Below are 24293 nucleotides of genomic sequence, written 5' to 3'. Positions count from 1 at the left end.
AATCTGGGTCTTTCCTGCTTGCTACTGGGATCTAACTACCATGATCAGGAAGTCAGGAAGCCACCTGAAGAAAGAGTGTACTGGGGAGGGTTCCAGGGAACCTCACTATCAGAGCCAAGTCATAGCAAGAATGCCGTGACCTGGAAACTTAGTATACACCAACCTTGTGAGGGAAGGAGCAAGTTACCTCTTGTTCAGATGGCAGTTTTACTTGCCACATATCCCTCAAGTAGAACTGTTGACTTCTGTGGCCTACAAGGGCTGGGAGATGGCAGACAGTAGCTAGGCTCCTAATGCATTTGCAGCTGGGTAAAGAGACATGAGGCCTTGAGGGCACAGACACAGCCCACCACTGCCTTGATAGGGGCCAATGCTGTGCCAAGCATGCAGAACTGAGGAACAGTTCAGGGGCAGGAGCAGTACACAGGCTGGGAGGGGTTATGGGCGTAGTCTGAGGCTGAGATCAGCTCTGATCTTTGGCTATGCCATATTGTCTGACAGATAGGTTGGTGATTTAATTCAAGGCCAAGGTCATGGTCTTGTCTGGCCAGGATCAGGGCTTGATTTTCAACCTACATCAGGACCTACCTATGGCCAGGTCATGATCAATGTCTCTTCTTTCCTTTAGGGAAAACTCATGGTGCTGTAGGAAAGACATGGAAATTGGCCATTGAATGGTAGCCTGCTCTGCCTGGGTGTCACTCCTGAGCATGTGGCTAAGAAAATTTAAAAGCAGAAAAACCAAGAACTCAGAGAGCAAACCTTGCATATTGCAGTGCCCTAGTTTCCCAAACCTTTCAGCCTCCCTCTCTTCCAGTCCAGGTTCCCCTCCCTGAGTGGCCTTATTTCCTGGCACACCTGGCAGAGACAGAGGGTTGGCCAGATACTAGACAGAGTTCTAATGTCCAAGAAGGTGAGTCATGGTGGAATGTATAAATCAGGGTGTCTAGCTTCCATACTAGGTCAGTTTCCTTGCTTGGGGAGGGATCCGTGACTTGTAAGGAGAACAGTCCCACTGACTGCCTCTGACTGGAGTCCTCATGTGTTCTGAGGTTGATGGTGGGGTAGCAAGGCAGGCTTCAGGGAGGACGTGGTATTTATGCCTCCTGAGAAGACTGGAAGGCAGTGAGGCTGGAACCTAGCCTGCCTGAGACACCTGAAAACCTGGCAAAACTACCCAGTGCCTTTCCCAGATGCTACTCTACTTCAGACACAATATTTTGATCATTTCCACATAAGATGAATCAGAAGCATATGCATTAATTTCCCCTTACACACACACACACACACACACACACACACACACACACACACACACAAATTGTTGTACTTGGCAAAGTGCAGCTCAAGATTTGATGAATTTAAGGCGGCTGAAGGCTTGTATGAGATCCAAGACCAGGAGGTCTTAAAAGCTGGGGCAGCTTGCAGCTTGTACCAACCACTTCTCCAACTCATACACGGCAGTTATCTTGAGGTAGAATTTCCTGTCCCAGATGACCTTGCTGAAGACATCCTAGCACCCTCACTCAAGTCTAAATGCAGGTCAGGTCTCAACACACTCCTTCTATGGTATATCCAGGCATTAGCCCAGCCCAGTCTGGCTAAGGGGTTCATGCCCTGGAAGAGCTGGATACTCTGCTCCCATGAATTTGACGCTATTTGTTTACTGTCTTGTGTCTCTGAGGCAGGTGGTTCTCACGCCTGTTGTAATTTGACTGTCACTGTGTAGCCATTTGTTCTGAAATAAAGAGTTGGACTATTCCACCCTGGAGGGAAGCTCTTTAAGTCTCAGGAAGTAAAACAACTTCCATGTTTCAAGGAGTTCCTGGAACTTGTTAGACTCTCAAGTCCCCCATCCCCAAGGTTATATAAACAGTCAGGCCTGCTTCGGAGAAGGGATTGTGTCTTCTCCAGTTGTACAGAGCTCTAGTGAGCGTTAGTAAGTTGTTGCCATCTGGGTAATGCAGCTGCCTTTGAGTGGACCGTGCTTCTCTAAGTAACCTCTCACACAGGGCTGTGAGTGACCCCAGTAAACACATTGGTTTATAAATTCCTATTTGGTGTTATCACTACTTCAGTCTGTCGTTGGTTCCCTTTCTGAGGTGAGTGGTTGTTTGGTCGTGTCTCCCTAGGAATAGTGTCCCTCAACCAAGGTGAAATGGCTTTCAGAGACTCATGTGTTTGCATACTTAGTATGCAGCTCATGGGGATGTTTTAAAAGGTTGTAGAACCATTAGGAGGTGGAACCTTGCTAGAAAACGTGAGTCACTGGGGGTAGGTCTTGATTGTTTGATAGTCTAGCCTTACTTCCTGCTCACTGTCTCTGCCCTCTCTCCCTCCCTCTCTCCCTCCCTCTCCCTCCCTCTCCCTCCCTCTCCCTCCCTCTCTCCCTCCTTCTCTCCCTCCCCCTCCCTTTCCATTTTTCTTCTTCCTCTTCCTCCTCTTCCTCATTCTTTTCTTCATCTTCTTCACTCCTCTTCCTGCCACCTCCTTCTTGTCCTTCTCCTCCTCTTTGTGTGTGATATCATCTGTGTTATATATGGTGAGAGAGAGAGAGACAGAGAGAGAGAGAGAGAGAGAGAGAGTGTGTGTGTGTGTGTGTGTGTGTGTATCTTTGTGTATGTGATGGGAGGGTATGCACTCCCATGTAAAGACACATACAAGTCACAGAAAGACATTGAGTGTCTTTTATTCTCTTTGCCTTATTCACTTGAGACAAAGTCTCTCACTAAACTTGAAGTCCACTAATTTTTGTGAGGTTAGCTGACAAGCAAGCCACACTCATCCTCATGCCTCCTCCCCTCCACCCCCTAGCACTGGGAATACCCCATTTGTAGGTATTAAGCATTTGAACTTAGATCCCTATTCTTATATAGATCATGATATAGGTCTTCTTACTTCAATTAACCCAGTTTAAAAAATTCTCCATTGAAACTCTCTTCCAGATGGTTCTAGGTTGTATGAAGCTGACAGTTAAACTGAACATTATTCATGGTGATCACTTCCACCCAGACAGGACAAATTGAGAGAATATCTCCATGATAAGAGTTTGGAAGCCACACCCCACTCCTTCAGTCATGCCATAAGTCAGTTTGATGCATGAAAAAACCAGGGAACCAAGCATTGAAGATTAAGGGAAGCCATCTTGGAGAATGAAGGTCCTGTTTCCAAAGTAGCATTTACCCATCTAATAGCATTCCACAGAGGCATCACATCATCCAGATTCCCTCTGTTACCCAATTAATCAGTGTTGGAGGTGGGTAGGAGATACATTTGGTACAGAGGACCCTGGGACAGTAAGAAAAATAGAATGGATTAGCAGTTGGGAAAACCATATAGTTCTGCCATGGGCAGGGGTCAGGGATCCCTCAGGTTTCAAGGGCCAGAAGGATGAATATGCTTGACTCTGGAGCTAAGTAACCAGCCATTTACATGCTCTGAGTTCTGTTCCTTAGAAGTAAGGCTATTCTGGCTTGGCTCGAGTAAGTTCTGAGCACTGTCTACCAGAGTGACATTATGATGATATAACCTACATCCCAGGTCAGCCATGGGCCAAGTGTATTTTAGAATTTATCTTGATAATTCTTCTAAACATTCTCTAGGCTCCATTTTTCTCTGCTAATCATTAGCATCAGCCACAGACATGGGGCATGACTAACTTCCACCCTTCAGAGTATAGGGCCTGACATAGGTAGGGGATTTGGGGAGGTCTAGGGAAGACTTCTTGTATAAACTCGGTATGTTAGAAAACTAAGTCATAACCAGAGTACTCTGTACTAAGCCTGGGAGTGACACAGAAAATGCTCAGCAGATTATGATGTTAACACTAGTGTGAGCACAGGAGATGTGACCTTAAATATCAACCACTAGGGAATCTCTTTATAAGTGGAATAGCTAGACTACTGGAATGGGGAGTGACAGAAAATACAGAGAGAAAGGAGAAAGCAATACACCTGAAATGAAAAGCCAGGATCCAAGGAGGTACAATCCACTCCAAGAGGAATTGGATCCCAGTGATGGCCAGAGACAAGTCAGGGTTTTGCACAGTGGTTGAGTCTCTCATCACTGAAGCTATGCAAGGAGAGGATGAAGAGTCTTTCTGGAGATACATACCTTGGTATTTGATGGGTGGAGAATGTGTATGGAGGTGGGGAGGGCCAAAGAGAGTTTCTTTCTTCCACGGCTGGGGTTGGGGATGGGAAGGGACCACTCTCTTGCGGATGTTGGATGTTCTAGTTCTAAGCCCTGGGGTCTATTGTCAAAGGACCAAGTTAAGCTGGGTTTTGGACTTCTTGATTTCCCAGCAACAGCACTAGGGAATACAGGTGGGGATGTGAGGGGACTCTGCAGCTCTAGTGAACAGAGGGGCAGGCATTAATTAAAGCACAGATTGACTGTCAGTCATGGGGAACAGCATCAGGACTTAGAATTGCTTAATAAGAGGGTTTGTTACACTGGTTGGTCTTAAGAAGGCAATATTGATCAGGAATCCCTGGCCCGGAACTAATGGTATATTCACCCCCAAATTGCAGTGGCTGATTACTACAAGGACATTCCCTTCTATTGTTACTTGTGAAATAGCTGGTGGCCTGTGTGAAGGAGAGGAAGCAGTGTTTGTGGGAGGGGAGAGGGAGAAGGGACAAAGGAGGAGAATGAACTGAAGGCCAGGGAATGAAGTGGTGCCTTCCCCCCCCCCCACCAGACAAAACCAGCTATGAAGAGCTAGATAAGATCTTCATCTTAAAACGGCTTCTCATCTGTGGAAAGTCCCTTGCTGTCCTGGTTGATCGGGAGGTGTGTGCAGCACACAATGCTAATAATGAAACTCCCCTTATGTTAGTCTGAGACATAAACAGTTATGAATCCATTCCTTCCCACTGGCAGTATGATGATAGTGCCTGAAGTGATGTTGATTTGAATAGTTCAGGGTAATATCTTGGTAATGTCTGTTGGGGCTCATATGGGAGGAAATGAGTCTGGGTGTCCCAGGATCCCTCAGGGCTCTGCTTTTGTGATGTAGGCATATGGCCCCACCATCCCAAAAGGCAGTGTTTGCCTCCCGGTGCCCATGGATCTTGCTAATGTCTAGCTGACCAATGGCCACTATTCACCTTCTTCCTCCTCCAACACAGCAGAGCTGACCTCAGACTGTGTGAGTTTAAGTGTGTAAGTCTCTGATTTTCAGGGCTCCCGGTATGGTGAGAGCAATGAAGAACGCAGAAACCAGGGTGCACACACCACCGAAGAGCCACAGCAGGTCCTTGGGGTGGGTGCTCCGTCCGATCTGAGCTTGAGCTTCAAGGATGAGCATGAGGGCTCCTGGCGGAGAAGGCTGAAGACAAGGGCAAAGTCAACGCATAAGGAACAGAGTGACATCTTTCAGCGATGTCAAGGGTTTGATGCAGTGTAGATGGATATGGCTGGCCATGGAACTGAGACTGGACCACTGAGACTCTCAGAGAGAAGACAGCTGTCACCAGAGGACTGAGTGTTGAGGTTAGGTTGGAAAAAAGGGAGGGAGAAGTCCAGAATGATGTTCTGGCTTAGGAAACAGCTTATGGTGGAAACTCAAGTTCACAGGAACTCAGATTCACAGTACGTTTTGTCAGAGATGGAGCATTAAGGCTTGGCTGTGTTACGTGAGGTTTCAGAAGATGGCCAGGAAGCTCAGGGGATGAGTACAGGTGTGTGTAAGTGTGTGTGTGTGTGTGTGTGTGTGTGTGTGAGAGAGAGAGAGAGAGAGAGAGAGAGAGAGAGCATGTACATGTGCATGCGTGAGTGTGTGCTGTGTGACTGAAATGGATTTAATAGCAGAGGGCACGTGAGAAGGCACTAGATGACCTAGGTAGGACCCAGCGACAACGGGGAAAGCAGGTAAGGCAGCCTGAGGTGACGGAAGAGCCACATGCAAGCACAGTAAAGGTTCTTTGCGAGAGGCACCACTATTTTAACAAATTCTTGGTTCTGCAGACTTAACAGAAGAGGGGCAGCCAGGTTTTTAATGGCAATTTATCTCAATGTGGGCTTTTACACCTCAATTTATCATTATCGCTGACAACACTTGGATTAATCTGTTGCTCTGTGTCTTTCTTGCTACCGTGAATCCCAGAAGGATCAAAGGGAATTGATATACATAAAGAACTGAATTCCAATTAATGCAAGCCCGCGCTAATTTTCCAGCACATAGCCCAGAAACATTCTCATTCATTGCAAATTTGTCGAGGCCTTTCCTCCAGGGAAACACACCCATGGTTTTATTTATTTATTTTCTGGCATCAAATTCATCACAGCGAACATTCTAGAGTAGATTGGGAGTTCGCTCTGCCCCTCCCCAGCTGTTTACTTGTAGTTGGGTCACGAGGAGGAGCGTCACATTCTCAGTCTCTCTAGTACCACTGGCATTGTATTTTTATACCCTCGAGTTACGGCTGTATGTGCATGGGTCTGGGAAGGGAGCGCAGACCTGTAAGAAAAGAGAGGTTCTTAGCTGGGATCCTTGCCTTGCACCTACCTTTGCCCCAAATGGGGCTATTTTTCAACTCTTGGGAATAGGGACTTCAGTGGAGGGGTCAGGACAATGGTTTCTCTTGGAAGCTGGGTTCTGATTCTCTCTGAAGAGAAACACAGGCAAACGGGGAAAAAACACTGAGCCTGGTTCCTCAGCTGTGTGTGCCAGGCACTCCTGCACTTTGGCATCCACTAGCTCAGTGGCCTTGCACTTGCCAAGACCCACCTCAGTCTGTTCAAGGAGCTGCTCCCAGGCTCTCTCACTGCTGTGTCTGTAAACAGCTCTTGGGTTACCAGAGGTGCCAGCTTCCTGTAGGCAGAGACAAGGCTGCCAGTGTGGAATCATGCAGAGAGAGACACCACAAAGATCTCTTCCTCCTTCCCTCCCTCTCTCCCTCCTTCCCTCCTTCTCTCTCCCTCCCTCCTTCCCTCCCTCCTTTCCTCCCTCCCTCCCTCCCTCCTTCCCTCCCTCCCTTCTTCCTTCCATCCCTCCCTCCATCTCTTCTTCTTCCTCTCCTTTTTCCTCCCCCCCCTCTCTCTCTCTTTGTGTGTGTGTGTGTGTGTGTGTGTGTGTGTGTGTGTGTGTGTGTGTGCACTTGCGCCCTCGACTTAGCAAGTGTGTGGTGGAGGAGCCATATTTACCCTTAAGCATATTGGCAAGTACTGCCCCAGGAGGCTGTGTCTTCTCAGAGGTTGGCTCTGTGAACCTGTCTTCCAGACTGTCTCTTCAAGCCAGTTGGCACAAAAGCCCTCCGCCTTCCCTGGGCTGCTGCAGCTGAGCATACCTCTTCCCATCTCCCTGGGGGCGATGCTGAGATGCTGAGTGCCTTAGCAAGGCCTCCCTGCCAAGCCAGACACCAAGCTTCCCAGACGAGCTCATTAGCATCTCTGGGTCAGGCCAGCCGCCCTGCTCTCCTAGATTGGCAGGAGTGAAACTTTGTTTAAATTGCCTTGGTCTGACTTAAAGAAATGTTCAACATCCTTAGTCATCGGGGAAATGCAAATCAAAACTACTTTGTGATTTCATCTTATGCCCATCAGAATGGCTAAGATCAATGAAACAAATGACAGCTCATGATGGTGAGGATGTAGAGTAGGGGGAACTTTCCTCCATTGCTGATGGGACTGCAAACGTGTACAGCCACCATGGAAATCAGTGTCACAGTTCCCCAGGAAGGTGGGAATAGATCTACCTCAAGGTCCAGCTGTACCACTCTCGGGCATATTACCAAATGAAACTTCATCCTACCACAGAGATGCTTCTCTATTCACAATATCCAGAAACCTGAAACACCCTAGATGTCCCCAACAGATGAGTGGCAGATTTACGTAATGGAGTATTACTCCACCATTAAAAAATGAAATCCTGAAACCTGCAGGTAAATGGATGGAACTGGAAACAAATCATCCTGAGTGAGGCAATTCAGACCTAGAAAGACAAAGACGGTATGGGGTCACATACATGTGGATATTACGTGTGAAGTCAATACGTAATGATAACCCAGCTACAATCCACGACTAGGCACAGATAAAGAACTGGATCTCCCTAGGAAGGGGAAATAGAATAGAGTTATAGATGGGTTGGAGGAGAGCTGGAATGGGAGGGTGAAGTGGGGAGGAGAAGGGAAGGAAAGGAAGGAGGAGGAAATATGGGGGAGACAAAATTAAGGGCCATTTGGTGGGTAGTATGAAAACCTAATACAGTAGAAGCTTTGTAAAATACATACATACATGAAGGGACTGTAAACGACATTGCCAAATAACAAGAAAGGCAGGGCCCCGGATGGACATCTGTGTAACTAAATGAAATTTCCAGTACTGGAATTGGGTTACATTTAAAAGAGTTATTGGCCAAAGAGGTCCTATGGGAATCCCCAAATAATCCAGGCTGTCGCCAAGGCTATATACAGGTTGCTCTCCACAAACTGTCATCAAGGCCCCACTGCTGAAGACAACACCTACACAACTCATTGAGCATGGGGACGTCCATCTGGTGCCTACACAGAGCCTTCATCCCTACAAGCTAGTGTCATTGATGCAGGAAATTACTCCGTAGTCTACAAAAGGAAAAACGTGAACATCAACCCCAGCTTCAAACCCTTTGATCGACAATGGGCCTGTAAGATACACGAATTTAACGATGGCACGAAGCTTGTGGGAAGGACCAACCGATGTCTGAGTTGACTTAAGGCCCACTCCATGAGACAGAACCCACAGGCAGCACGGCTTGGATGGCCAAGAACCTGAGACAAGGTAGCTCAAGGACTAAGGATAAAACCAAACTTTTAAAGAAAGGAACAAAATGACTCCTAATGACATACTGTGCCGTACTCGTGGATCAATACCCTGCTCAGTTATCATCAGAAATGCTTTCTCCTGCAGCAGATGGGACCACATACAGAGACACACAGCCAGGAATCATGCAGAGAACAAGAGGCCTTGTAACAGTTTGCTCTGAGTCGGAGGTTTCCATCAAATACCTCCACTCAGGGCTCATGGAACCCTGAAGAGGAGGAGGCAGAGAGAGGGTGAGAACCAGGAGCCTCTATTGATTTCCTGGCTTTAAAAAAACAAAACAAAACAAAAAAACAAAAAGGCTAATTTGATCTTTTTAAAATTTTAGTGCACACGCACACATACACACACACACACACACCCACAGAAGGGGAGGGGAAGGGGAAAGGAGAGGGGAAAGGGGAGGGGAGGGGGAGGGAAGGGGGCAAGGGAAAGAGAAGGTGGGGAGGGGAAGGAGGAGAGGGAGAGGGAGAGAGAGAGAATGAGGTTGACCACTCCTTTTCCATTTTAACCAGTTATGACTTTCTATAACAGTCTCCATCTGCTGCAGAAAGCAGTTTCTCTGATGAGTGGTGAGCTATGCTTCTCTGTGAGAATTAGGACAGTATTTACAATGTAGTTAGAAATTATCCTGACTTAGGAACATGGCAGTAGTAGGCTCTCCTCATGGTTCTGTGACCTCTCCAACCACAGGTAGTCGACTAAGTTTACAATACCAGGCACAAATTCCCTCCAATTCAGCAGACCACAAGTCCAATCACACCAGCTGTTGGTTACCCGAAAGATAAAAGTGCCATATTATAAGCTGAGCATGCTAAGAACAATAACTTTAGCATCTGATACATTTTACAGAAGAAAAGATGAATTTGGTTGTTTTCAGGGGTATAGTAAGGATTGCCCCATAGTATCGTAAGGTGCACTGGGTTAAAGGTGAATCTTGATGGTCAATCAAAGCAACAGTTAATGATAAGGAGGTATCTCAGGTCAGTGAATGTTCATTCTGTTTGATAGATGTTCCTTTGCAAGGTCACCAGTGGTTTGGATAGCTGCCGAGGGCCAGATTAGTCCAGGCATTTCCTGAGGCCCTGATGTGTGGAGACGGAACATACATATCTCCTTCTCAAAGCCAGGACTATGCTCAGCCTGGCTAGGAACAGCTTGTGGCTAGGGCTCAGGAGATTTTCCCTGAGAACCTGATGTGCAAAGAAGAAACAGCTTCTTACCTAACACCAGTCATAGGCTTGGCAGAGCCAGTAACGGCCTGGGGCCAGGGCCCGGGGGAGCTGTGGCTTCAGATCCTGAGAATGTAGCTCTTCCCACCCTAGAGGGCTGTCATCATCAGTCCCAGGGCTGCTGCATGTTCTTCTGTGATGCTTTTAAGATACCCCACGTTCATTCAACACTACTTGATTAGCTTCCCACTGCCTTCTTCCCAATGTATGAGAGTCCTTTGCCGACATTGTCCCATTTTTCATTTTAGGAAAAGTGTGTATAAAATGGTGTATTTCTTAATAAATTTGCTTCTCTCTCTCTCTCTCTCTCTCTTTCTCTCTCTCTCACACACACACACACACACACACACACACACACACACACACACACACACACACACACATTGTTGTTTTGGCCTGAGCACAGTGGAGATTCAGAAATGAAGCCCATGGTTCTCTACTTGTCCAGTCTCAGCTGTGCCCTGGCTCTGAGTGGGACTCGAGGAGCCAGCCCAGATACTGGAGCTCTCTGCTCAGAATCCTGCTGATGTTTCTTCTGCTTTTCTTCTGAGGTCTCCCTTCTTCCAGCCACTGTCTGCTGCCTTCCCTCTTTCGGTTACTGGGATTTTCCGAAGACTTATTGCTGATGTTTCCCTTCTAGATAATTAAAGGGGCTGTTCTCCGGTGGCTGGGTCTTAATTTGTAAATGCAGCTGATTAACAGTTTCAGGAGGTCGAGCCTTCAGCAGGACGTTCTGATGCTGCCATGGTTCCCAAGCGTCTTGGCTTCTTTTCCCATTGTAATAAATATCCTGACAAAAGCAGCTGAAGGGGGAGGATTTACTCCACTCCCAGTACAAGATACAGTCTGTCCATCAAGGTGGGAGAGTCAAGGTGGCAGGAGCTTGAAGCAGCTGGTCACGTTTCCCCCGCACGAGGGAAACAGAGGGGTGAATGCAAGCACATCAGTGCTCAGCTCACTTTCTTTATTTAAGGAGGCTGTGGCCTGGAGAGGCTTGGTTGTCAACAGTGAGCACTGCTCTTACAGAGGATTGAAGGTCAGGTTCCCAGAACCCAGTTCAGGGGGCTCACAATGTCCCTAACTCCAGCTCCAGTGGATCTGACACCCTCAGCTTGTCTTCTCAGACACCTGCACTCGTATTCACACTTGCCTCTCACGTAGACACATAATTGAAACTTTAAAAACAAACAAACAAACAAACAAACAAACAAACAACAGTCTAGGATCCATCCAGGCAATGATTCCACACCACAAGATTTTTTTCCTTCCCTATCAATTAATAAGATCATGATACTCTTCCACAGACACTCCCAGATGCCCATCTTCTAGGCCACTCTAGATTTTGTCAAGTTGACAATTAGCCATCACACCTAGAAGTGAGAGCACAGAGCATTTTACCTCTCGGGGCCATGTAGGAGAAGCGTTAGAACTGGCCAGGGGACAGAATGCAAGGAAAAATATGTAGGGTAGGGGACATGGGAATACCTTAAGCTTCCTGGTTCTTGGTTCTGAGTTGACTTACTGTGGAGGATCTTTGGCTTGATGGATGAGGGTTAATAGACTCTAGATTGCTGAGTTTACTTGTGGGACTTTTGGCTGTCTGCTAGATCGAGGAAGGCAACCTCTTTTTAGGTTTCCTAAGATCTTTAAATGTGAGACTCTGGGTTATATAGAGAAGAAAAAGCAATATGTAATAGAATCAATCTTAGGATGAATGGACCTAGTAGGAAAGCATAGACTCCAGGAGCGCACCATGAAACCATGCATGCAATGAGTGGGTAAGAACTTCCTGCCTGTAAATTGGGGGTGGTAGTTCTCATAGCTCCAGGTTGTCAGGGCTGTAGAAGGACAGCTAGGAGATAACAAAGTGCAGCTCCTGCCTTCACCATGGACCCTGGGAGCAGGGAGCCTAACTGCTCCTCTGTGGAACCTAAGCTTCGAGACTCAGCAGAGTGTGGCCCTGCTGTGAGCATGCTCAGTTCGCTCAAGCTGAGCCGCCCCCAGCCATGGCGTTCAACAGGTGCTGCTTCTGTTTGCTTAAAACATTTCAGGGCTTAACGGCAACACAGCGGCTCAGGCACAGGCTGTCTGCCATTTGAAGCTGAGCGGGAGTGGGGCTTCCAAACACATCCTTGTGCAGAGATCGTGGCATAATTAGTATAATTATTAGGAGGTTAATGAAGCTGCGAGCGGCACACCAAGCACGCATTTAAACAAAACCTTTTTTTAAAAAGTGGGTGGAGAAATTTGCCTGCTCAACTTTCTCTCTCTCCTCTCTCTCTCTTACAATTGGGATTTCAGAGGTTGTAATTGGTATGTGGGAACGAGAACTCAGAGAATGTTCTTGCCCAAGCCTGGCTCTTTACTCTCAGGACCATCTGTGACATCATCAAGCCAGATAATAAATACGTTCTCTCTCCATGTTCCTGATCTAGCCTGTGGACAGTGGCGGCAACTCCACTTCCTCAATATGTCTGGGCTTGGCTCTCGGCTTCCCTTCCCCTATCGTTGTTCAAGGTAGAGGCGGTCTCGTTCTCCCGTGAATGGCACTACCTTGCACTAGTTCCAGCCTTCCTCTCAGAGCACCTTTTTCTTAGGCAGGGTACCCTAAAGCAGACCTCGAAATAGGGATTCCAATGAGAGACCCTTATTAGGAAGTATTCCCAGAGTGATCCAGGAGTGGAGCGCGGAGACTGGAATGGGAAGAGAACAACGTGGAAAGGTGGCCAGGTAATAGCTCTATCTTAATCCACTGTAGCCGAGGTTCTAAGGGCAGCTGTGAACAGCTCAGGCCTTGCTCAGCATCCTGATTTGAACCAGGAGAAGAAGCTGAGATACAGGCAACGTCAATGATAGGTTGGACCGTGCCTTCCAATCCCTGAGCCAAATGACCCAAGCTGCTGTCGGATATTTGAATTTTCAGAGGAAAACACAGCCTCAGCTGCCAGACACCCACTCTCAAGACAGTTCCGTTTAAGCATCAAATTGTCCTACATTCCTTTGAATGACGTCAAATCTCTGTGATGCTGGGTGTGAAGCAGCAGCTGGGATCAAAAGCCCGGAGCTGGTAGGAATCAGCTGGACCAGGGAATGAGGGCAGCGGTACGCAGTCAGATCCGAGCACGGAAGAGTTTAGGCAGTGGCGAACAGGCACGTGCATTCTGTCCATACACAAAGGAGGTTATTTACGGGTAAAATTGACATGTTATTTTCTGCCTTCACTTTTATGTATCATTACAAGTGGTGGTTATAGCGTTAGGATATAAATGTCGTTAAAGCTGTTTGACCCATGCTACTAAATAGATGGAACTTGATAGTTTGGCTTTTTGGGGTGTGTGTGTGTGTGTGTGTGTGTGTGTGTGTGTGTGTGTGTTTTGTTTATTTGTTTATATGTCGAGCTTTTGGTCTGGGAATGAGTTCTTTGTGAAATGACTTAGACACCTGGGTTTCAGTGAACTGGGAAAGTTTGGGAAGCCCTGGGTGAAGGGCTGCCCCTGAGTGGATGTTAAGTGTCTAAGCCCTCAGGCTGTCTGTGCCATGGGCAAAGGGGCCTCCAGAAGCCCTAGGGCAGCCTTCTGGCAAAGAGACACTGGTGGGGGCTGCTGGGAATGAAGGCAGCTAGGAGAAGTATGTAGAAACACACACACACACACACACACACACACACACACACACACACACAGAGAGAGAGAGAGAGAGAGAGAGAGAGAGAGAGAGAGAGAGAGAGAGTGTCAGACTCTAATGGAAACAGTATTTTCAATCTCAGTGTACCCAAGCTGTAAGGGGTGCCTTACAATGGCCTGGAGATCCTGTTCAACGTAGTTCCTACTGAGGGTTCCGGGGGCCTGAATGCCTGTGTTCAGAGTACAGTCCAGGCTGTTGTTGTGGCTGTTGATTTGTGGCTTCAAACAGAATTTTTGAGGCGTCTCCAATTCCAAGATTAACATGAGGTGGTTTGGAGAGCCCTGGAGCCTGACTGCTCTGAGCTAACCAGGCCCTTCCCCACACTTGCCCCTCCTCCCCGGTGGCGGGAGACTAAGTTCTCTGGACAGTGAGTGTTTTGGATCAATGAACTTGGAGCATGATCGTAGGCAGAACAGAGTCTAGAACCATCAGCGGCATGCCAGCATCCTGGGACTGGGAACTTCCTGGATGGGAAGGTTCTTGGATAGATATGGTGACCTAAGCCCATTATGCAAACAGGAAAATAGAGGCCTGGAAATGAGCGAAAGCATGAGACCAGAACTCAGAACATTGGATCCCAGGACAATGGGCATTTCCTATAGTTGGTGTGTCAGTTCAGAGCATCTTGAACCCCGGATATTGAAAGTAGATAGATATCAGCAGTAGTGTCCCCACTAAGATACCAGGAGTTGGGGTTCACAGGTGAACACCCTGAATGAAATACTGTGAGTGGGGAATTACTACTATATTTTAAAATCACTTTGTCCCAGACGTAGGGAGGGCATCTTCCCTGAAGCTGGGCATGAGTGAACAGTCTCCTGCCTTAGAGGGGCAAGAAGCAGGCATTGCTGATGAATGGGCCTTGGTGACAAGGTGTGATTTTCCTCCCAGGGTCCCCATCCAGCATGGAAGGCTGCAGCAGTCTTCTTAGAGCAGTGAATTCTCAGAGAGACACAGCAGGTACCGAGGTCTGCTAACTCTCTCAGGCTTCTCCATCCCCTTCAAGATCATGAGCTAGAGTTTGGTCTACACAGTTGTGGAGAAGACAGAAGAGAGGAAGCAAGGTCACAGTACATTTTAGTGGTAGAGGATCAGTTTGGACCCTGGTGTTTCCTCTCAGATAGCTAGGTATGCACGGCATTTCCCTTTCCTCTCGCTTTATTCCTGGTAGTCAAATGGAGCGCCTGGTCCCTTCCCATGTGACCTTATCAGAACTCCCAGTAGAACAGGTTGGAGTTAACGTCCTTCCCATTGGTATGGCCCTGCCCAACACTGTTATGGAGTTGTCTGTCTTGGCATGGAATCCTTGCTGTCTCTTATCTGAGGAATAAGTTTATGATCATCATCCCAGAGGAAGGAAGAGGAGACCCCAGAAATAGACCAAAACAGCCTGGCATGAAAACCGCAATGGCCATATCTGCCAATAAGGAGACCTCACTTGTCATTTCTTGAACTTGTGGCTCTTTTGTTATGTGACACTATGGCCACAATAACTGACATATGGACTTTCAGGCCTCTCCTTAGTTGCATATACGAATCTCAACAGGCTATGTTTTTCTCATCTGTAAGAAATGGACAATCCCACTTACATATGCATGTGTAGCAGAGGATGGCTTTGTTGGGCACCAATGGGAGGAGAAGCCCTTAGTCCTGCCAAGGCTGGATCCCCCAGTGTAGGGGATTGTCAGGGTAGAGGAGGGAAGGAGGCTGTTTGGGAAGGGGAACACCCTCATAGATGAAGAGGGAGGGGGAGGGGATAGGGAGTTTATGAACAGGAAACCAGGAAAGGGAATAACATTTGAAATGTAAATAAAAAAATATCCAATAAAAATAAATTAAAAAGAAAAGAAATGAATGATCCCACCTACCTCACAGCCCTTGTGCTATGGTTTAATGACCTATGATGTAAGAAAGCACACAACATGAAGCCCGCCCTGCTGGGGACTTCTCATAAATGAGATTTGAGAAGCGCAAGAGTCATTCCATGAGAGTTGGGTTCCCATGCTCACGATGAGTAGGCTTCGACGGGGATCAGAACTGAAATCCTATTTCTGCTAAGTAATCAATACTGGTCTCAGACAGGTCACTGGGTAGAAACCAAGGCCAGGCTAGGGTCAGAGCGGAGGGGAGTGCAAAGCTTCCTTTCTTGAGTGTCAAGTCTCAGTGCTGATCATAGGACTTGTATCTGCTCTGCTGGACCATGGTTTCAGGTGCTCTTGTATCAGTGTCTGGGCAACAAAACATCTCTCGTTTCCTGACATTTCCCCAGCAGAGTAGTGGTGGCCAGTCATGGAAGGACACAGTGACAAGAACAATACCACGTGTGCCCGTTGAGGCTAAGGTTTATGGCTTGGAGTGCTCCCCCAGGCTTCCGGTGATCCTCCCCCTTCCCTGCTGATGTGGCATTCCAAGTATTCATCCCGGGAACAGATGCCAGAGCTGCTGAGCCCTGATTCTGCCAAACCAGCCATACCACACGTGACTTAGTTGAAACCTTCCTATGAAAGGGTTAGGGTAGGGACACTTTAGTCCTACTTTAGTCCTTGGACTCCCTGGATTTGTGTGCACGTTGTATGTGTGTGTGTGTGGGGGGGGGTGTCTTAGCCACTCTTCACATGCTGGTGAGAAGAAGGTCTGGGAAGGCCATCCTGGCTGGAGTATTGGCTGCCTGCCACTGTGGCACCACGGGAAAGGGACAGGGAGATGTGCTGGGATGGACCTGTGTGGGAGCAGAGAGTTGAGGTTCACTTACTGCATGCAGTAAGGGATTCCTGGCAAATGCTTGACTTGGGTTCTGCACCACAGAGGATATTGTCTTTTCTCTGCTCAGGCTAGAAACATACCCTCGACCTATTTTAGAAAGTTCAAATGACACAAAAATACACACAGAAGAAAAGGAAAATTAAAAACAAAACAAAACAAAATTATCTCTGAGAAACAATCACTGTTAGCTGACATCACTCTAGGCTGATTGCATGTGTGTGCATGTGTGTGTTCATGTGTGCAGGTGTGTCTGTGGATAGCATTGTCATTTGCAAACTGCTATCTAAGGAAGGCAGGTTCTGTGCAGGAGTGGCTGTGGGGAACTGACCTGGAGCAATCGTTCTCAACTTGTGGGTCACGATCCCTTTGGGAATTTAGCAAACCTTTCTTAGAGAGCTCGTGTCAGATAAACTGTATATTAGACGTTTATAATATAGTTGCTAACAGCGGCAGATTTGCAGTTACAAAGTAACAATGAAAATATTCTTATGGTTGGGGGTCACCACAACAGGAGGAACTGTATTATAGGGTCGCAGCCTTAGGAAGGTTGAGAACCACTGACTTAGAGCCTCAGGATGGGCTTGGACTTGGACACACACAAGGGCAGCCTCTTTGTGAGGTCAGAGGAGGTAGGAAAGAAACTTAATTGCTCTGTTTCATAAAGAGAGAAGAGCTTGGAGCTCCTAGGGTCGATCAAGAGATTGTGCCCTGCTTGGAGGAAGTGGTCCAAGTACTTGACAGGAACACCTAATGACTAGATCTTGCTATGTGGCTATGAAAGGCTTTTACAAGCCCTCTACAGCATTCTTGACATGCAGAGACTTATGAGTGTTCAGGGAAGCATTAAGAAAAGGATTAACTCTCTGTGCCTACTGGCTGGTTATGGTGTGGGAACAACAGAGGTACAGCAGACAGTAAGACAGTCCTGACTTTGAGAATACTTAGCAGAAGGGAAGGGGCAGATGGGCTGGGGCAGACATGATCTTGTCAACAAGGGTCCTTCAGTGATCCTCAATGTGTGGGTGGGGATTTGAACACGGTTTTTTAGATCCGCGGCTGTAGGCTGGCCCTAGTCACCAGGGATGTATGTGCATGCTACGGGCTTTGTTTAAGTGGAATTTTATATCACCTGCTGTTTTTTATAGCTCGTCGTGCTCAGCCCTGTGCCTATGCATCTTGGCCCATCACTAAGTTTATGTCTAGTTCACTTTTCTTGCCATCTTGATGATGAGTTATGGAACAGGAGCTACAGTATATATAGTCTGTGCCCTGCTAAAGGGCTTCCAGGCAGTGTCCAATCCTTCTGTAATAACATCTTTCCATTTATATCTTTACACATTTGTTGAGGTGGCTGCTTAAAAACTAGTTTCAGGTCAGATAGAAAAAGTAAAAAAAAAAGTACTCTGATAAAGCATAAATAGCATTGGTCATTTCTCCTTCATTCCACCACTGAGTTTGAAGGCCAGGCCAGCGTGCGTGGGTGATGGTGGTGATTTTAGTAAAAATGTCAAGCCCTGACAGGCTTTTAATGCCACTGCATCAAAGTTTCTAACTCCAGAAGAGCCAAAGGAACACAGTCTGTCCTTCTTCCTTCCTTTCAGACAGGAACTGGGCCCTTTGGGCCTTTAACACATACTCGGTTTGTAAGCGTGGGCTGCGACTGCTGTGGGGCAGCAGGCAACATGTGTGCAGGGAATGAATTTCCTGATTCTGGCGAGAAGCACAGGGGAGAAGATGCCATTCGGCGCCATGTCTGTGTCAGAGACTATCTGGACTTCGTGTTCCCTTAGATCCAATCACAGAACAAGCTCAAGTCATTCCTGGCCTACTTTATGTGTTGGAGTCTGAGATGCAGGAACAGCCTTGAGAGGTCTTTCCTACTCTAGCTTTCCTGTAGATAAAACAGAGGATGAAGAGACTTGAGCCCTGACCATCTGGAGCCATTGTGCATACCCTTACAGAAGGCCACTGTCCCTGGTGGGTGAATAAGGGGTCAGAACTCTGGGTCTCTGCTCCTATATAAAGCATCTCTCAGGCAAAGCAGCAGATGTAAAGTCCATCTTCCCTGGGCCTCTGTCCATGTGTCTGTCTGTCAGCCGAGAGCCTGGAGGGCTACGAAAATGAATAATTCAGTGAAAGTGAATAATTTCCATGGCAACCTTGCTAGCCCACGACCCACTGCTCTGCTACCTCCAAGAGACTGGTTCACCCTAATAAAGAAACACATTTGTCAGACGACACAGAGCAAACTGGGATGAGGCTATTTCAAGGGACAGGAATGAAACTAGGTCAGCTGATAGTAGCAGAGCAGGGCCTGCTAGAGTCCTGTCAGCAGGCTGGTGGAAGGTCCTACAACATGCAGTGCTGGAAAGAGGCCTGACCCTTCTGATGGGGCGGGGGCATAGAGTCCATCCCCAAACAGCCCTGAATGCAAAACCCACATCACGCAACAAGTATGCACAAACTCAGGTCCCGGGACACCGTCTCGGAGAGTGATTGTCACATTGATGTGAAGTAGGAAAGAGAAAGTGAGGCCACAAAAGTGCCTCCTGAGACTCAGTCTAGGAGATGTAGCCATTAATTGAGATCAGGCCAGAGAGCCAGGATAACCATGGAAGCAACCACAAGGGACACTACCATATGATCAGGACCTGGTGCCCCACACTTCTGTGTCCATAGAAGAACAGGCATCCTTGTTATGATGTCTGGGTGGGTTTAAGAAGGACTGTCCACTCTAGGACAGGCCTGGGAGGTCTAGACACACCCACCGTATGCTGCCATTAGTGTTTGTCTGCAATTCCAACGCTGTCCACTTGAATGGGGCTTCCCTGTGCAACCCCATGGAGGGGCCCTGATGACTTGACTTTTGGCTGATTATCCTACCTCTCTGAGAAACTTCTTTTGTATGAATAATAAACACCTCAATCGCAGTATCATCCCAAGGACTCCATAATTAAGGCAGCCCTGAAATAAATACATGAGTGGCAGAGGCGCCTGTGTTTGCTCTTACTTTTGTTTGTGTGCTGGTGGTACAGGCACTTTCCTGCGCCCTGGCTCTGCAGCATCCTTGCCCAGCCACTTAGTTCTTTGAGACATACTCCCTATGCACCGCTGATGGTCAAATAGAGGCTTTCTGTTCCCTCTTCCTTTTAAGAAGATACAAGCCTGCAACCTTGTTCCATGAAGCCAGTCCAGGGGATAGAGAGAGTCCCAGGCAGCCTTGGGGAGTATCTTAGCTACTTTTTTCTGTGGTTGTGATAAGACACCCTGACCAAGGCAGCTAACAGAAGAGTTTATTTGGGGCTTATAGTTTCAGAGTGTTAAACTGCATGGGTACCATCGCAGGGAGCATGGCAGACAGGCAGACAGGCAGGCAGGCAGGCAGGCAGGCAGGCAGGAAGGCAAGCATGGGGCTGCAGAGTAACGGAGAGTTTACATCTTAATCCATAAGCACAAGGCAGAGAGTGCTAACTGGGAATGTTGTGGGCGTTTGAAACTCCAAAGCCCACCCCCCATGACACCCCTTCCCACAAGGCCATACCTCTCAATGGTCACACCTTCCCAAACAGTTGCACCAACTGGGGGCCAAGTACTCAAATATAAGAGCCTAAGGAGGGGGGTGAGGGTGGAGGATTCTCAATCAAACCGCCAAAGGGAGCAAAGTTAAAAGCAATAAGCAAACAAAAGAGCAAAAGTATTCTCATCTCCAGGGGTGACTGGTACCCTCCCAATAGAAAGAAGACAGCCATCGAGAGAGAGAGAGAGAGAGAGAGAGAGAGAGAGAGAGAGAGAGAGAGAGAGATATGGTAGCCCAGTGGTACTGTCCCTGCTGCCTCCCATAGGCCTCTGGCAACCAGAGGAATCAAAGCAGGAAGCAGGGCAGAGAGGAGGCAAACATTCACAAAGGCTGCCTCCACAGAGGACTCCTGCTTCAGCACTTTGGACAGAAGCCACAAAAAGAGTAAAATGAAGTGACAATCTGCAAGTGTGGTCTTTCTTTTTCCAACTCAGCGATGGCTGCCAACAACAAATAACATCATTTCAGGCCGTGGGAGAACCGCAGCTTTCGGGAACTTTTGTCCCGTCAATGTAAATCTCTCAGCACCGCCTTCTGCCTTGGCAAAAATGTTCTTCTAAATTACATTACACATACCGGCTCTCACCCTCATCAGCCACACACTTCATATTTTATCTACTGGGCAATCATCAAATATGCCTTTATTTGATTTGGAGTCTTTGGAGTCATTAGGAAGAGGTATTATCCTTCTGTGTCCAATAAGGGTCAGCACGCCAGACAAAGAGGATACTGGTAGTGATGATGATGATGACGACGATGATGACGACGACAATGATGGTGGTGGTGGTGGTGGTGGTGGTGCTGGTGGTGGTGGTGATACCCAGAAATCTGAAATCAAGAGGGTCCCATCGTTTGGGGACCCAGTGGTAATCGTTTGTTGGGTCAAGGTTAATCGTAAGAGCCCTTGGTGGGTAATGCAAAAGCCTGCGTGGAGAAACTGTAAACTTGAGGTACTACAAACTTGGTTTTGAGTAGCATGGATATGCAATCACCCACTCCAACGGCAATAACAACCACACCCTGAATGTGATCACAGAGCAGAAGGGTGTGAGTAGAGGATCCAAATAAGATTCACACAATGTCAATGCCCCCATTCTCATAAATGCAGCCAGATGGTGTAAGGTGTTGTTAACAATAGAGAGCAAAGGGAATTCTCTGAGCTTAGCTAGTCTGCCTCTGGCTTTCATCATCGCCTTGCAATCATCCTGAGGGAAATTGAGGCAGAGTAGCCCTTGATCCTGGAATTACAATTTAAACTTCAGGAGAAAGCCAACTCTGTGCCTCTGGACCTATGTGATGTGTTGTTTAGTCTAGCCATGCTAGCTAGATGGTCTCTCTTCCTCTCATTTGTCCCTAGAAGCTGTTGGTCCAGGAAGAGGAGGGTGAAAACCGGCTTTAAGGTGCATCAGCAGAGAGGAAGCCATCCCCTTCCAGTGAATGGTATTAAACAAAGAGAGCTTCATCTTCTAATCACATTAACTCACCCCAGGGGGTGTTTCCCGGCCCATTATCACATGGTGTGGCTGGCTGGATCTCCATTTGTCACAGCAAACATCAGGCATATGGTAATGGTCCTGTAAAACATGCCCTGTTGGGTCTTAATGTCTATTTAATGACACCTGCTATGAAGGCTCCCATAACTGAACTCATAATGGGAGATGAGGGGATATTAGATTTTGGAGAAGGAGAGTTCTCTGAATGACAGGCTGCCTCTCTCCAGGAGGCCCGTGCTGGGCTGGGTAGGGTGGGGGCGCCTGGTTGGAAGCCTCAGAATGTAACTGCAGCAGAGCTGCTAGGAGCCATAATAGCTCAAAGTCCTCTGTCTTAACGCAGACAGGGAGACTGAGGCATCGAGGGGAAGGAACAGAATGGGTCCAGTGTGGAAACAGGGCTTTGCGTCTTTCCTGTTCACCTTTATTCTGTTCTTAAAGTGATTCTCCAGCATGCCACTGACGAGGAAAGGAAAATGGAAGTTTGATGGCTATAGAAAGTACCAAGGTGGAGATTTAGTTCTGGAAAAAAAATGTCCAGTCTTCCTTCTTCCTTTTTTTTTTCCATGCCTAAACTCCCATTTTATTAGAATTATTAATAGTACAAAGTTATAAGTTTTGTTATAAAATTTCATATATATATTTATATATATTTATTTATATTATATTTATATTTAGCCATCTTCAATTCTGTATCCCTTGTCAGTCTCTTCCCACAGATCCAGTATAGAGAGGTCTGAGGCAGAACGATTCCCTGATAGTGAAGACTGTGGAACTAAGCAGAATTTGTACAGGTGCCCAAGGATGCCACTGGCAAGTTAAATTCCTTCCATCTACCTGCTCAGTCATCCCAAGGCATATGGTTTTGCCCTCACTGACACAGGTTGGCTAGCTCTTCCACATACGTGTTTCTGGAAAGAAGACAGAAGTGTCTCATGAAGCTTTGTCTCTCCGTTCAAGAGCTGATACCCTCACCAAGAGTCCCATCTGCCTTTCCTTGGCAAGAACTGAGATGTGGACACATGGCTGCTCATTGCAGCAAGGGAGTCTGGAAAGAAGACTATTTTTCCAGGGCATATTATCACCTCAGTGGAATCCACGACTGTTGGGTACCAGCTAGCTATGTCTACATAGCATCTATTAACATCTTTGATCCTTACAGTAAGCCTATGCTATGGTTATCAGTGAATGCAATTTTATGAACTAAGGGACTAGTGGGACAAATGAGTTTAGATCATTTCCCAAAGTCTGTATAGTTATTAATTAGAGTAGCAGGGGATAGCATGCTTATTTGGGCTCCTAAGAAGCCTGAGGGCAAGACTGTGTTTTTGCACATCTTCCTGTACCTGCATTACTGAACATCCTGGTCAGCAGGAGGATTGAGGGCTTTCTTGACATCTTAATGAGAATCTATAATGTCCACCCCCATCTCAATACACAACAGCTGCCAGAAAGAACTCTGTCCTGGCATGATTTCCCTCTTGGTGTAAGGCATCTGGGACTAGGGTGTCTTGGACTCAGTTTTGTTGGTTGCCAACCTGGCCATGCTGAGTTGAGTACAACCAGACTCAGTTTCAGGGAGTGTCTTCTCAAAGTGGTAAATGCTTTTCACTGGGTCCTATCACTGGGTATGAAAGGCTGAGTGATTCCCAAGTCTGTCTCAGCCAATCACAAACATGCCTTCCAGGATGGTGCCCAAAGTGCACTTTTATTAAAGAAAACTGTATTTGATATCAACATATGGCAAAACTGTCTTTCATTCCACCTGTTTGCTGGCTCATATGGTCTGAGGAAGAGAAAAGAAGACAAGCTCATAATTACTATAGATTTTTTAACATACCCACAGATAATTACTCTTGACTGTAAACAAGGGCAGTTGTAAGAATGATTGTCTCATCTGTACTTGGTTTGCTTTAGGATAAGAAATATTGAATGACCTTGGAATGTCATTATTTGTGTACACATTTTTTTCTCTCATTTAAATGGATAGGATATGCCTCCTCCCAGATTACAGTCACACCTAAAGTGCCCTAGTGCCTTTGCTAAGTTTTAGCACAAGGGCACTTCACTAAACACATGAACAAATGAAGGAAGGAAGAAGAAAAGCTTCTGGAGGAAATACTTTAAAAACCCTGAAGGTAAAATAGTTCTTGTTTTTGTTTATCATCTGTGGTTATCTATCAGTCTGGGTAAACATTGGACTTGAAAGAGTGAGAGATTAGGCATTTGAAGTACTTAAGTTATATTAGTAAAAAGAAGTGTTGGTAGTGCTACATAACAAATAACCCCCAAATTCAGTGATGTAAATAAAACCAGTGTACTCTGTAAATATTGTGCATCTGCAGGTGGATGGAGATGTTGCCTAGCTTGGCTAGATGCATCTGCTTCATGTTATTGCTTGGCTGCCTTGGTTCCAGGGCCCAAGGCAGGTTCAGACCTATTCTGAATATTTCTTCTGGGATCTAGTATGAGTGGTAGCATCTCACTGGCAGATGATCTGTAGTGGATCCTAGAACATGGACCAAAAACCTCAGCTATATCCAGACATTTCACACTCTGATTTCATCATGTTCACCAGCTGCTTTCTAGTGTAATCAAGCTGTATAAACTCTGTGAAAGTCAAGCCAGGAAAGATTGTTCTGTAGACCACGGATCCAATATACAAGTAAAACTCCACAAGAGAGAGAAGAGGCTGTGGAGATGGCTCACTTGGTAGAATGTTTGTTATCAAAACATGAAGATCTG

The 24293-nt window shown here is 46.9% G+C and overlaps 1 long non-coding RNA gene across 1 annotated transcript; it reads right to left on the bottom strand.

The window, feature by feature from the left end:
• Positions 1–6214: 6214 nt before the first annotated feature.
• Positions 6215–7422, bottom strand: LOC120095327 (uncharacterized). Its single transcript, XR_015632394.1, has 3 exons — positions 7150–7422; positions 6734–6817; positions 6215–6463 (listed from the first exon to the last, which is right to left on the bottom strand). It is a non-coding gene; the product is annotated as an uncharacterized LOC120095327 (long non-coding RNA).
• Positions 7423–24293: the final 16871 nt, after the last annotated feature.

This window comes from Rattus norvegicus, chromosome 10 (assembly GCF_021556685.1).
Source record: "Rattus norvegicus strain SHRSP/BbbUtx chromosome 10, alternate assembly SHRSP_T2T, whole genome shotgun sequence".
NCBI classification, from domain to species: domain Eukaryota; kingdom Metazoa; phylum Chordata; class Mammalia; order Rodentia; family Muridae; genus Rattus; species Rattus norvegicus.
This window is presented reverse-complemented; position numbering and strand designations above follow the sequence as displayed.